We start from the raw sequence: 14,483 nt of genomic DNA on the forward strand, positions 1-14,483 counted from the left end.
TTGAAGATCGTTCCATAGAATTTTCTGATAAACTTGATCCAGATTTATTAGTTTCTCGATTATCATATGTTTTCGATGGTTTTGTTGGGAAAAAGATTACACAGTATGATAGTACGAGTCCGAAGTAATAAAAAAAACATTGGTACAAGAGAAAGTACCTGGAGACATCATAGACAGTACCAAACTTAATCTAACCTTCCAATTGAAAAAAATCAATATTTGGAGCATTATTCTATTTGTCTGTTATTCAAATGTCATTCAACACTTTCAACATGTTTCTTTCATTTTTTATTACATTCCAAAATGGATTTATATAGAACACTTTGATTTCTTGAACTCTAGGTAAGAACGCAAGTTTGATTTTTGGTTAACCTAAATTAGGGAAACAATTAAATGAAATTTGAACAAAATGATCAAGAATGTTAGTATTAACTAGGTATTATTCATCAATTAGAAAAAAATATGTTTCTTTTAAGGGCATAACTATATAAACTGGAAAAACTAGTGCTAATCTTCTTTAGTAGAAATAGAGGCTTTACGTATCACAAAATTATATAATTCTTCACATGTTCCTCCAAAATGATTATGGATGGTGGTTTACAAACATTATTTAGTTTACTAGAAATTTTGGACAAGGTTTGTAATAGAGTGGTGTTTTTGTTTAAATCGTTCATTACCTTAGAAATTTTAAATTGCGGCGTTTTGACTACTAGCATTTTCAATATAATGAATTAGAAAAAAGTTTGAGATAGTCTATATACAAGAATGTAGATCTCGTTCAAGATCAGTGGTTTTCACATCAGCAATTTGTATCCTGATTGGATGAAATCGATGAAATCCATAGGTAATTGTGTTTGTATGGTGCTACCAGGAACTTTCTCTGTTACTAATGATATTCTTTGTATATTATTTTGGCTTCGAGATATTTTCCAGGAGTTTTTGCCTTATACATTTGTCAGTTCCTCTTATTATCATGACTATTAAGTAAAAAAATTATATATATATAAAAATTTATCAAAATCAAAACTATTTACTGAAAAAATTTAGAAAATTGAGATTGTTTTTTTTTTCAAAATTTCCACCCATAATTAAATGATCAAATACGAAGAACAATGCATACAAACATGGCATACATTTTTTGTAGCGAAACGAACGGGCGCCCGATATTATCAGTACGTTAACCCCGTAATTAAAACAAACATTCAATTAACAGAAATTTTATTGACAATTAATCGAGAGACAATGCAATAAAAACGACAGCAACGAGGCAATCGAAGCTAGGTGACAATATAATTAATAATAATGTATGCACCGCCACGTTCGCGCCATCTCTGGTAGTGAAGGGGTTAAGGGGACAGGGGCACACTGCGGGGAGGACATAATGCAAGTGCACGTACGGACCATTGTTAGACTACTTCCGGTTTTCCTATAAGAATGTCGCCGAGAATTGACGCACCTGTGTAAAATACTCCTCAACCCATATCGGGCAGTCTGACTTATACTACTTATTCGGCTGCCTCTGGATAGCCAATCTGTAATTTTATTTTGTCATCAATCTCTTTATGTAATAATATAATATTATATTATTCATTTTTATTACAAATATTAATTTATATTTGATGCAAAAATTTATCAACTAAACTACAATTTTGTTTATACGTTTACACAATTCCTTATGACAGAACGGATGAAAACTTTTACGAAACACTCCGATTCCTGATAGCACAACCAATATCCGCTAAGCCTCAACTTTTTGTTGTATTAAACGAAAGGATAAATGTGTTCCTGACGGTCGAATGACAAAGCATCGAAATTATAAGCTGATTTAGTACTTATGGTTGAAAAAGTACCGGGTATCATAACATAAGACGGATTAGTTTTTTTACCGTGCACAATGTGCGTGCGAGAAGAACGAACGTTCCGGATACGTCAGTTTCGTTTCATGTGGCCCACGCTGTATTGGAAACTTTCGAGTCATTCTGGCGATGGACCAGGTGACGGCACACCCTTCACCTCTTCAATGTCTCATACAAACTCGGCCAGATTAATTTAACAAAAAGTTTTTGTATTGGCCCTTATGATGGTTTTCGTTACATTTTACAAAAACTATGTTTCGTACTTTTATATTATTTTTTAATTTCAATGGTGGCCAGAGAAATAGGACACATTATTATTTAATGTTTTTATTTTATATTTTATTTAAACTAATCACACTATGTAGTTGTTACAATCATTCATTTGGTACCTAAATTAAACTAATTTCTACTTAAATTAAATCTTAAAGAAAATAAATGTGCAATTTATTAAATAATGTATACATAACTCTTTCAATAATGATAATATCTCGGATACCTTAAAAATGGCGATGCATAGATTCAACGAGGTATCAGTAACGGTCGTTTGAAAACAAATTTATATGATTCTTCAATTATTAACCAAGATTTATCTAAATTTAATGGTTTTTGGTGTATTAATCGAGACTTCATGTTAGAAGTGCTGAACTTTACACAGGTCAATTGAAAATTTCAACATAATTAACCAATTTGAAATAACTTTAAACGCATTCTAAACATTTACGTAACTGGTAAATTGTCTTTGGCAAATGGTTCCATTATATCTCTAATGATATATGTATGCATGATACTGTCCATGTTACCAACAATTTTCTGATCTATGTCAAGAAAAAGAACCCCACACCAAAAGGTTCCTCTTCAGTGATTCAAAGTTTCTCGCAGTGTATTGAAGAAGCCGAATTTATTGTTGACTATTTGATCCTATTCTACTGAACTTGAATTTACCTCACAAAAGCATTTTTTCCTAAAATTCAAAATTCATATATATTATTTTTGTACACACTTGTTCTTGTTTTCGTTTACTGATTCTTACAATTTTTCTATAAAAAAGGAGTTAATTTGTTGTTGTGTTTTCTTATTGTATTTTCAAATGAATGTGTTGCTTCTTGTTTGTTAATAACATTCTAAACCACTGTTCGGGGGCATTTTAAGCTTTTGGCGTCGTCAGCAATATTTAGACCTTATTTTTTTATCTTAATTATTATCTCCCATTTCTCTGGAGTGCAATGTTACATTCTTCCCACTGGAAGTTATTCAATAAAATAATGTATGTCCTACTAAAAGAGTATTGTTAAATAGAGCCGCAAAATGTAAATATAGAATTTCTTTGGCCAACCAATCAGGCTAATACCTTTAAGATAATATATTGTTGTCAAAATAGTGTGTAGGATATTGAAATATGTTTTAAAATATACTTATTGGACAAATGATTTTATGAAATATCTTACAAAATGGTTAATTTTTAATTTTGTGTTATTTTTCGGGTCACCACTGTATGCATTTCAAAATCGATTAATTTATTACCTTCAAAAATTTACTAGGTTGCGATTACAAAATTATTATCCCATGTTGTCTTGGTTGACAAGATAATAAATACATTATGTGGGTATTTTATTACCGTGCTCTAATCTCGTCGAAAAATAACAACATCGTATAAATTTGGACATTCAATAATATTTAATTGTCCAAAGATATTTAACGTCCACATTGTTACAAACAATGATAACGCAGGTCTTATCTTTAAAGTGGTAGCTCACATTAAATGGGTAATTACGGAATTCCAGATAGGGAGATGTGGAGATATCACACAAGATTATGACATCGTTACTAGGATTATTAAGGAACTGAAACACATCCAACTGGGGCTTCATTTGCATAGAAGGAGATAGTGATGGAATAAAATTCATCACTGATATCAACTTAAATGGATGTAAAAATTAAACATCGATAAAAGCACAAATATTTTGATGCTACTGTTGTTCATCATTACCAAGCTCCTTTATCTTGGTGCACCCATTAATAGATTCTTTATGCAGGTATTGAGGAATTAACTTACTGTACTTCACTGTAGGCCACAGCCAATAAAACTGAATATGGTTAAGGAATAAATTAACTTTGTCGTTGTGTGCGACAGACAAGGATGGCAAACAAAGCCGTTTAAATGATTTAGGTGTAAAACAATTTGTATAGGAGTGTACAATATCATTACAAACAATAAGTTTAAATATGCCGTTGAAAAAAACCCACGCAAAAATATTCAAATTAGCTGGTGCTGAATGGTTTTTTCGCTATGTGCAATTTCAATTTGCATAACTGTTAATATTGCTCTTAGTAAGTTGTCGTTTAGTGTTTTTTATACGTTATTTGATTAAAGATGTGTCTGCCTGTCATAATTTACGCAGACGGTAATTATTAATATTATTTAATGCAGTTTCTATTGTTACGTGCCTTGTTGTGGAGATGATGTATTGAGTACGGCAAATTTATAATGCATACTATTTTTGTGGATTACAGTAATTATGAATGAATGATTACCAGTTTTATTTCTTGACTAATTAATAATGATACTAGTGATTTACGTAATAAAATTAAACCTGAAAAATTGTTACGATGATGATTCGCATCAATAAGTGAACCAATGATACAAAAATACTTTTATACTTATATAACGGTCAACAATTTTTCTGTTATACAATATCGAATTTTAATAGAGGGCAAAGCTAAAATGATGAGCTTCACGTATTTAGATTTAGTGGCTGTTACAGTAAAATGTATCTTGTACGACACTACGTCGTAGCTTTTGTAATAATCTGATTGTGAATGCTGTGAGGGTGTAGGTTAGCTGCGGACTTGGCTCGTTGGATGGCAGTAGCCTTGAGAGAATACGTGGTAATCGGCAATGTAAGTGATCCATACTAATGTCTTCCTTCACCTGATATCTATATCTACTTAGCGTCTAAAGACGACTGCTAACGTTGCCTGACAAAAGCATTTTACACGAACGTTAAATTCTTCTTAAAATCACATCCACACACCTATTTCTTATTATTAATTAATATTATCTCTACATTTTTATCAAATATTAAAATAAACATATTTCATTGCTTTTTAATTTAAGAAACAATGAGGAACTGTAATTTCGATTAAATCATCTTATATAAGAGAAGGCTTTGAGAAAGATGAAGTGGTGAAACACATATTAGAAACTTAGAAAGAGGAAATTACGTACTGGCTTGTTTATTGCCTTTTTTCTTCTGAAATGTTAAGTTAAGAAGAGGAGTGTTACCAAGATGATAAAACCGGAGGTGAAAAAGTTTACTTAACCCGAGAATATAAATTTAATTCTTTGATTCTAAATATTAAACATGTCTGATAGATGAAGAAGATGATGGTGTTAAACTGTTTGCTACAAATGTAGACATTTTAAAATGTCCCAAATAACTGGAAGACAGTATTAAAAGTACCGTTAAGAAACACGAAAAAATCACACAGGTCTCTAACTACGACGCACTAAGGTAGGTTTTTTACAGTTGTCTGTCTTTGGCGCAAGCTAAAAATCTTCAGTATCCAACATTATAGGCCCGAGCATCAACATATTGTCGAATGGACGCCTACGCGATCCTGCTTGGCCGACACCTGATGGTATTTTTTTCTCCCGAGTGGCGTTGTTATGTATATTGAATATCGTTGGCAGTTGTCACCTAATGTCATTTCTTCCGCATGCCGCACCTTGAGGCCTTGCCTCTAGATGTTAAAAGCAAAAGGCTGCTCAGGACCGGACTGCGTGCAAAACCAGTTCACGGAAAAAAATCGTTTTACTAGTTTTTATATCAGCGTTTTCTAATTAAATCTATCGTGAGTGTGATGGAAAATTTGTATGATGCGTAGTACCTCGGTAACAATCAATCAACTTTAATCAACTTGAAATTAAAAGAAAAAGAACTATGTCTTCAAATAACTACTCTGCAATGAATTTTATGTAATTGGACTAATAATTAACATTGTCATAGCCAAATGCAGTGCCAACATGAATTTCACCGATATAAACACTGCAACTGTAAGAGATTTATTACTTTCCGTCGATTACTATAAAATACTTTCCTAGACATTGCACGCTATCTATTTAATGCTCGATACATGTTTAACCTTATCAGCGGCAATTGATCGGCTCTAATATTATATTTGCACCTATAATTTGTTAATGACCATGTCTAATTGCATTAATATAACATCAGTCTCTGCACTATCTCGATTTACCCGGGCAATCGATTGTATCTCTAATTAGCTTCGACCTAATTAGCTTTTTCTAAGTTTCTTACGTTTCTTTTTAAGGTATCATGAAGCACAGTTTATAGTAACTAAAAATTATATAAATATTAATTTTTATTTATTGCAATTTTTCTAGTAATAATATTTAAACCTACTACACAGCAAAAATTATTATTGTAGCACTTTTATTAACAAATTTTATTAATTTACTATTTAATTGCATCTATTCACAAATGTATAATGATAGTGTGGCCCCTTAAGGTGGAAATACGCACCCTAAATATAGGTTAAATAATACTTTATAAATACTATAAAAATTATGTCTATATTATTTATCCTCTTAGATGATTAAATTAAGGAAACAATTATCAAAAATTTGCATATCAAATAACCAATAAGAGCATTAAAAATCATATTCTTCTAATGATACTAAATAGTAACTTTTATAATTATTATTTCCAAGCATTTATTGATAGAATTAATAATTATCCAAACTATATTTAATGACTTTATTGATTTGAAAATTATGCATAACTCCAAAATTATTGTTAAGAATATTTAATTAAAAATGTATTGCACAAAAATTATTCTAATTAAATTTACATTACACTTACATATTAAAATTCGCATTTGTCAAAAGTACCCTTACAATTTTAATGCTAACGGGAATTTTAAAATCACCGTAAAATTGAAAAAAGACATGCGTAAAGACATATGAATATTTTAGGTTATTAAAATTAATTAATTTAAGGTAATATACATATGTTCAGACGGGTATAAAATATGTAATTATTTTTATGTACACTTCGTTATTATCCTTTTAAGAATATTGCTATAAAATATGAATTACCTGTAACCACTAGGTAGGATATTTTAAAGCCTAGGTTTAATCAATCTTAATTAATTGAATTATTTTTTTTTTTAATTTATACCACACACATATGGTTTAAGTAGAATTTACACGATTTTTGTGTAGAAGTCAATAAAACAATTGTACACTGAACCTAACAAAAGTTTCACTTTAGTGCTTTTGTTTTCATTTATCACGACTTTTTCGATTACAAGTCAAATGTGATGTAATTTATTTAGAAACAATTTTATTATTTGACGTAATTGTTAAGGATTGTCACACTACTTATTGATATTAACTAGATATATCATATTTGAGTGTTGAATCTATGTTATGCTGGATTCTTGAACCTAATTTTAAAGAGCAGCTTTCCCTACTGTGGACGACTGTCCAAAAATTTTGTTTATATGCAAATGCGGCCGTCTGTTTCTGCAGGTTGTAACCTTAATAATGTTTCGTAACACCAGACACAAAATGGTGACCACTTTCAAAGCAAATATGTTCGAATCAAAGTGTCACTTTATAAATTATGTGCTAACGTTATAATGATTATTACTAATGAGTGAAATAGTAGATTGTACATATAATAAAATGTATACTGAAACGAAACTGCACTTTTGATATAATATATTATTTATCATGGTATGACAAATATATTTGTAGAAATTATAAATACGTGTAAATAATTTTAACATTTATTTCAATATTACATTTATTGTGGATTTTCTGTAATATTAATCATTTGACAAATGAAAAAGCTGCTATTGTGAGAAAGATTAAATAGTGTTGATCAAACAAGAGTTTGAAACCATGAGGAAAAAATGTGAGCAAGAAATCTATTCTACCTACAAATTTGGCTTTCGAACACAAGCAAAAAAATCAAACAAAAATTATTGAAAAAGATAAAAAGTATTTAGAACAAACGTGTGACTTAAAATATATTTTACCCACATGCAGTAAAAGCAAATTGGTTGGCAAGGGCGTACAGGGTGAAAATTATATGTAATTTTTACTTGATAACGGGAACTTCGATTACTCGAATATCTTGATAACTCTAACTAAATATTTGGCACAACCTTGGATAAGTCGAATTTCTCTCGTCTTAGATAAACTCGAGATTTTTTCTTTCCGATGATATCTGTCATATGATCGATTATTACCAATTATTAATTGATTAGAATAATGTCGGAAACTTCTACAATTTACTTTATGGTGTTTACATAATATAACATCCTAAATTCTAAATGGAAGTACATTTTTCTGGGGGCTTTTCCAATTAAATGTCTTAAAGACAGTCCCTACAATGGTAATGCTTGTGTTTTGCTGCTAGGCTTTGCGTGAGAAAACTTATGTATGAAAATGTCGACATTTGGCATTATTTAAACGTAGCTTTTTTGAAGCTTACAAATAAATACGTATTTCTAACTTTCTATGTATGTATTTTATTTAATAACTTTGATATTTTTTATGGCAAATCATGGTCCGAGTTATCGAAGTTAAGGTGTGTAAAGTAAATTCAAACAAAAAGTATCTGAATAGACAATAAATTATAATTATATATTTTATTAGGCAGAAATAATTTAAGAAGTTCTTTAAATAAAATTAAATTAAGATTTACAATTAAAGATGATTTTTTATTTTTGAATGAAGCACCAAATTCTTAAGATATCTTCTAACCACACGCAATTAAAGATCAGTAGATGCCAAATAGATATTGATAAAATGAACTATTATTTTATAATTATATATTTTATTTGCTAATACGCCTCTTGTACCAGCATCAATATATGCAATACCTCAAACTATTAATAACTCACGTATGTGTAAAAATATGTGAATTAGGTTCCTTCAATTATTTTTTGAAAGCCCAGACCTAATTGAGCCGATAATTGATTCGCGCTGTTCTCCTGCTTCTCCTCCTGGTCATAATAGATTCCATTTGTAATCACATCATTGTAATGGACTTCAACATTATTGGAGAATTTGATTGTTGATACGGCTCCTAAGCCAACGTCAGTATATGCAATACTTCGCACTAATTCTAACCCATTTTTTGTAAAAATGTGTGAACACATCTTCCTCCAATTCTTTTTTGAAGGCCCAGACCTACCTGGTCTGACATTCATGCACGCCGTTTTCATGCTTCTTCTCCTGCTGGTCATAATAAATTCCATGTGTAATCACATCATTGTAATTTACTTCAATATTATTAGAGAATTTTATTGCATTAATTCTAATGGAAATGTACAAAACAACCCATAAATAAACTATTAAATTCTTCAAAGTTTAGTAAATTTGAGTCTTTTATGTATATTTCCAAATAATACTATTTTTTTTAGAATCTAGCTGTTTGTCATGATTAAGGATATTAAAAGAAGTTAGCTACAGTTACGTTGAATGTACAAATAGGTAACTGTTCCACAAATACGTAAAAATATTTAAAATAAAACTCAATCGAAGTGTAAATTAGATGCAACTAAATACCCAAATTTCCATACATTATTGAAATAAGCAGTGTTAGAAATTCAACTTTGTGCCGTTTTAAACTGTGGCATTCACACAGGTTTGGTGTTTCCCAATAACCTCAACTAGTGAAAATAATAAATTACGGAAGAGTCGTAGCCGAAACCGATGTCCGTTTACCAAAGAAACCTTTAAAACCCATAAAGAACATTAAGAAAACTATTAATTTGACACATTTTTAATTAATTAAACTATCTGGGGAATCTCGACAACATTAAGAGATATTTATGAGCGATTCTCTGTAGGACACGAAATCGAAATCTTCAACATTCAAATGTTTTCGAACACACGTGCTTGACCTTTGCCGATTTTTATTGCTTGGTTGACATTTTTTTATAATTTACAAATGGATGTACGGTTTTCCATTTACAGTCATAACCTATACTACTATACTACTATATGTGAGCAGTTTTTTTAATGGAACAACCATCTCAGATCATATTAATTTATGTTAATTTATGTTTACTGCATTTACATTCGTAAAAAAAAAAATAGAATGGAAAAGGGAATCGAAAAACTATTAATAATTAATTCAAATAAATGCGAAATGTACATAAATATTTTTCTTGATTTATATAATCTTTTAATCCTTAGTAAATATGTATTAACATTAAAGGTGTTATTGTATCATATTTTTCATAACAGATAGAATTTTTGATATTAGGCATTTGTTAACATTTCACTAATAAAAAGTGAGTTAACAGTTTCGTATGTGTGTTTTCCGTGCGTACATAAAACTGCAAGTTAATTGAATAATAATAGAAAAATGCTTCGAATTCGAAACGAGTGGACATTTTGAATGTTAATAAATTGGCGGTCGGTGGTAAAAGCACACAAATCATAGCTCAATTATCGGTATACAAATATAGTAGTGAACCGTTCCGAATAAATTATCGCGTTGAATATAAAGTGACTGTGAGCGACTGGACCGTACACAGTCCGGACGATGCACATACATTTTCTACCTTTGTGCAACACAAAAAACAATTCGAATTAAAAGTCCTTTAATGTTTGCCAATGGAGAAAAATACTATTTCTGTTTGCTTTGTTTTGTTTCGCGGTTATAACGCTAATTGAAACCGTTGAATTTATTGCCCGTCTGATTTCCAGGCTGGAAATTTTTTTCATCGACGGGAAACGGAAATATATACTTGTGTCCTTAATTGAAGGCTTTAGAAATATGTCTCTTGACAAACATCACAATTTAATTACCGTTCATATAAATTATTTTATTAATTGAGTAATCAGTTGCACAGATTCCTTTAATGAAAATATTCATTTATTTACAAAATAATTCGTATTTATTTCACAAAATATATTCTTTGTCTTTAGAGCCGTAATTTTTAATCACTAAACGAAACAAATAGTTTTATTTGTTGGTTGAATATTTCATAACAGATACACAATCAATTTGTCAGAATTCAACTCATCTTAAACACATATTTTTTGACTATTGACAAAATATATACAAATGAATATACAAATAAAATAAATATTAAAAATGAAAATATAGTTTTTGTTACAGTTTTTTCTTCTATCATAATCTCTGCCTCATTTATACCATAATTTTTTAATCACTAAATAATACAAATAGTTTTGTATGTGGATTGAATATTTCTTTGATTTTTTCTTGATATGTGTAGTATATTTTACTCTATGATTAAAGTATTCAGAATTAAAAAATAAGGAAAAAGAGTCAACATATCTTTTGACTATTAAGAAAATATATACAAAATATATTCAAATAAAATAAATATTAAAATTGAAAATATACAAATTGTCAAGTTTTCTCTTCTCTTATAATCTGTGATATACAATTTTAATCATAAAACAAAAAGTTTTGTGTAGTGGCCATAATTATTATTATTAAAATATAATACCTTGATTTTTCTGTTTTCTGTCTACTATGCAACTGATTAATCTAATTTTATTCTTTAACACATTGTGTACTGTAATTATAGCAAATTTTTAATTTTTAATTTTTCATCGCTCTCTATTAATTTAAAATTATTATTTTCTAACAGTCTTTTGATTATTAATATTATTTAATCATAGGCCGAAGCGAAACTGTAAGAAAAATTATAATTCAGCGTTACCAAGATTGATAGAAGCAAGAAAAGGTGACTAAGAGATTATGCTAATAAGTCAATCATTTCGAAAAACAAGAAAATTGATAACTAGATAATTCGAATGTAAAAAAGTCCAATTGTATCGTCAATTGAAATTAAAGTCAACCAGAAAGAAATATGTCTTATTGAAGTTAGTTCGTTTGATCCTAGACCTACAAGTAATCCTGATTTTTACTAAAAATATGAAATTCCAATTTTGATTTATTTAAGATCATATCAACGGAACCACAGAACAGGACAAGTAGTATTTAATAATGTGTCTGAATTCAATTATTCATAGGCCCTCTTTGACTGATTTATGTACAGAAATAACAATTTGCTTCCATATATTGAAGACATGATGCTCTTAATAAACAAAAAGGATATTACATTAAGTGTTGATGTTGAATTAAATAATACAAATTTAGTCATTATAAACTCTCAAAATCCTCAAAATTCAAGTTATTATATTTATATCCAGATCAATTCAAAAAATATAAGTAACAATAGTAAATTAATAGTATTTTAACAATTCACATTAAATCAAAGAGTTATGTCTTAAATACTTAATATTTTAAAAAATTGCTATAATAAGGACTATTATTGTACATATAATACTTATTTCAGATAAATATTTCATGGATTTTCTTTTGAAATCAGTGTTTTTCTTCAATAACTAAATTGCTCAAAATTAAAAAAAAAAAAAAAATAAGGAAAAATAGTCCAGCCTATTTCAAACGCGTATTATTTGTTCATTAAGCAAAAATAAAAATTTGTTTTTTTCTTATAACTTTCACAATCTGATTTTATTTATTTGGCATACATTTTTATTCACAAAACAAAACAAATAGTTTTGTGACTAGATTGAATAATTCATAACAGAATCACAAATAATTTGTATTTATTTCAGATATATATTTAATGGATTTTTCCTTGAAACAAGAAGTACTTTTCCTCAATGATTAAACTGTACCAAGTTAAAAGATATAAAAAAGGAGTCCATCTCATTTTAAATATATATTTTTTGGCAAGTAAGGAAAATTTGTTGGTACAAAAAATTGATAATATGATACAGTTTTATTCTTCTCACTTTCACAATCTGTGTCTTTTTATTTGACATAAATTTTTATTCACTAAACAAAACAAATAGTTTTGGGTGTCGGTTGAATAATTCATACTAGATACACATGTAATTTATATTTATTTCAGATAAATATTTAATGGGTTTTCCCTTGAAATAAGAAGTAATTTTCCTCAATGATTAAAATACATTGAGTTAAACAGGAGTAAAAAGTAAAATTGTAATCATTCAAATTGTTGCAGTTTTTTTCTTCACCAGCTGAGTCACTTTATTTGGCATAATCAAAATTACTTAATTAGCATTTTAATAATAACTAGTTTAGTGATTTTTTTCTTGATAACAATATATATATTTTAGAAATTTTCATTTGTCTTGATAATAGTGTACGTTTAAATATCCATAGGTGTTTATTAATATTTGAAAATATTCAAAGGTCAAAACTAGAGCAACATAACATTTAGGCTTCTTTTATTTAGTATCTTACATGTCTATTATACTTGGTAACTTCTAAACACGTTTTCTTCATTGATTTTAGTAGCTTTTCAATATAATCGTTAGAAATTTTTGAATGATTTTTAACTTCTTCGTAGAGTTTAGTGGATTTTTCGATCAATTTCTTCCCCATTGGATTTTCCATTGGATTGGGGTCTGGGTTAACTAACTTAGACGTGTGTTTCGGATTGTTGTGGTGCTGGAAGGTTCACCTTAAACTCATGTTCTCATGTTCTACAGAGTGTCAGGATAAACAAAACGATGAATTATCCCGTCTAACTTTACCAGTGAGTCCATGCCAAACTCAGAAAAACATGGGATTATACCTTTCATTAATTAGTCCTCTCACCTATGAAATGCCATCAGATCTCAAAATTGTTTTCCCCTTCCTATCTGCCCAGTTCACATGTTCTCTTGCAAAAAATAGTCTCGCTGCTCTAGTTTAAAGAAATGAAGGGCTTATTTGCTGTTTTTTTACCATAGAGACCAGCTTCTTTTAATCTTCGTTTTATGGTGCTCACCAACACACTGAGTTGGCTCTGTTAGTTTTGCGTTTTCTATCACTCACACACAACTCCTTCCAGTGTATTCCTTATGTTAAAATCGGAAATCGTCTTCGAAATGATCGATTTAAATTTAAATTTACAATTTTACTCTGCTTTTCACCATTCCGGAACTTTTCCTTTAATTTGTAATATGTAATAAATGGTCCATTCTAGGCATTTTTACCTTTAAGGAACGATGTCCTACTTAGAAATAAATTATAAAATCAATTGTAATGAATATAAGGTTTGGTTGCTTTACTCATGAACCCTGTCCGGAATAAAATGTATAAAAACTATGTAAATAAAGATATCCGTATATAAAATGAAGTATGAAATCTTTAGAGACTTATTAATTATAAAATTAATTCAAATTAAAAGGAATTGTTGTTTTAATAAAATTTGTTTTTTAATTTATTGTTCTACATATGAGCGATAGTATAAATACTATTTTTGTACAAACTACTAATTACAAATTCAAATGATAAAAAAAATCAAACAATTAAAATTAGCAAAATGTGTCAGAAAAGACGTTTAGTATCTTAACATTTCCTATTTATTCCGTTTTTACATAAGTAAAAGTAAATTGAATTTAATGAATTATTAAATATTCGTATTTCCAAGATGACTTACACAGACTTTCAATTAACGAACGCTTAATAATCTTCCTACTTGTCATTCCATAATGTCGGTCTGTATATTTTCAAATTAGCATAACGCATCGTAATTATCGACACCTATGCTGCGATGATCTAATATTAATAA

The sequence above is a fragment of the Aethina tumida genome, chromosome 4, assembly GCF_024364675.1.
Source record: "Aethina tumida isolate Nest 87 chromosome 4, icAetTumi1.1, whole genome shotgun sequence".
NCBI lineage: Eukaryota > Metazoa > Arthropoda > Insecta > Coleoptera > Nitidulidae > Aethina > Aethina tumida.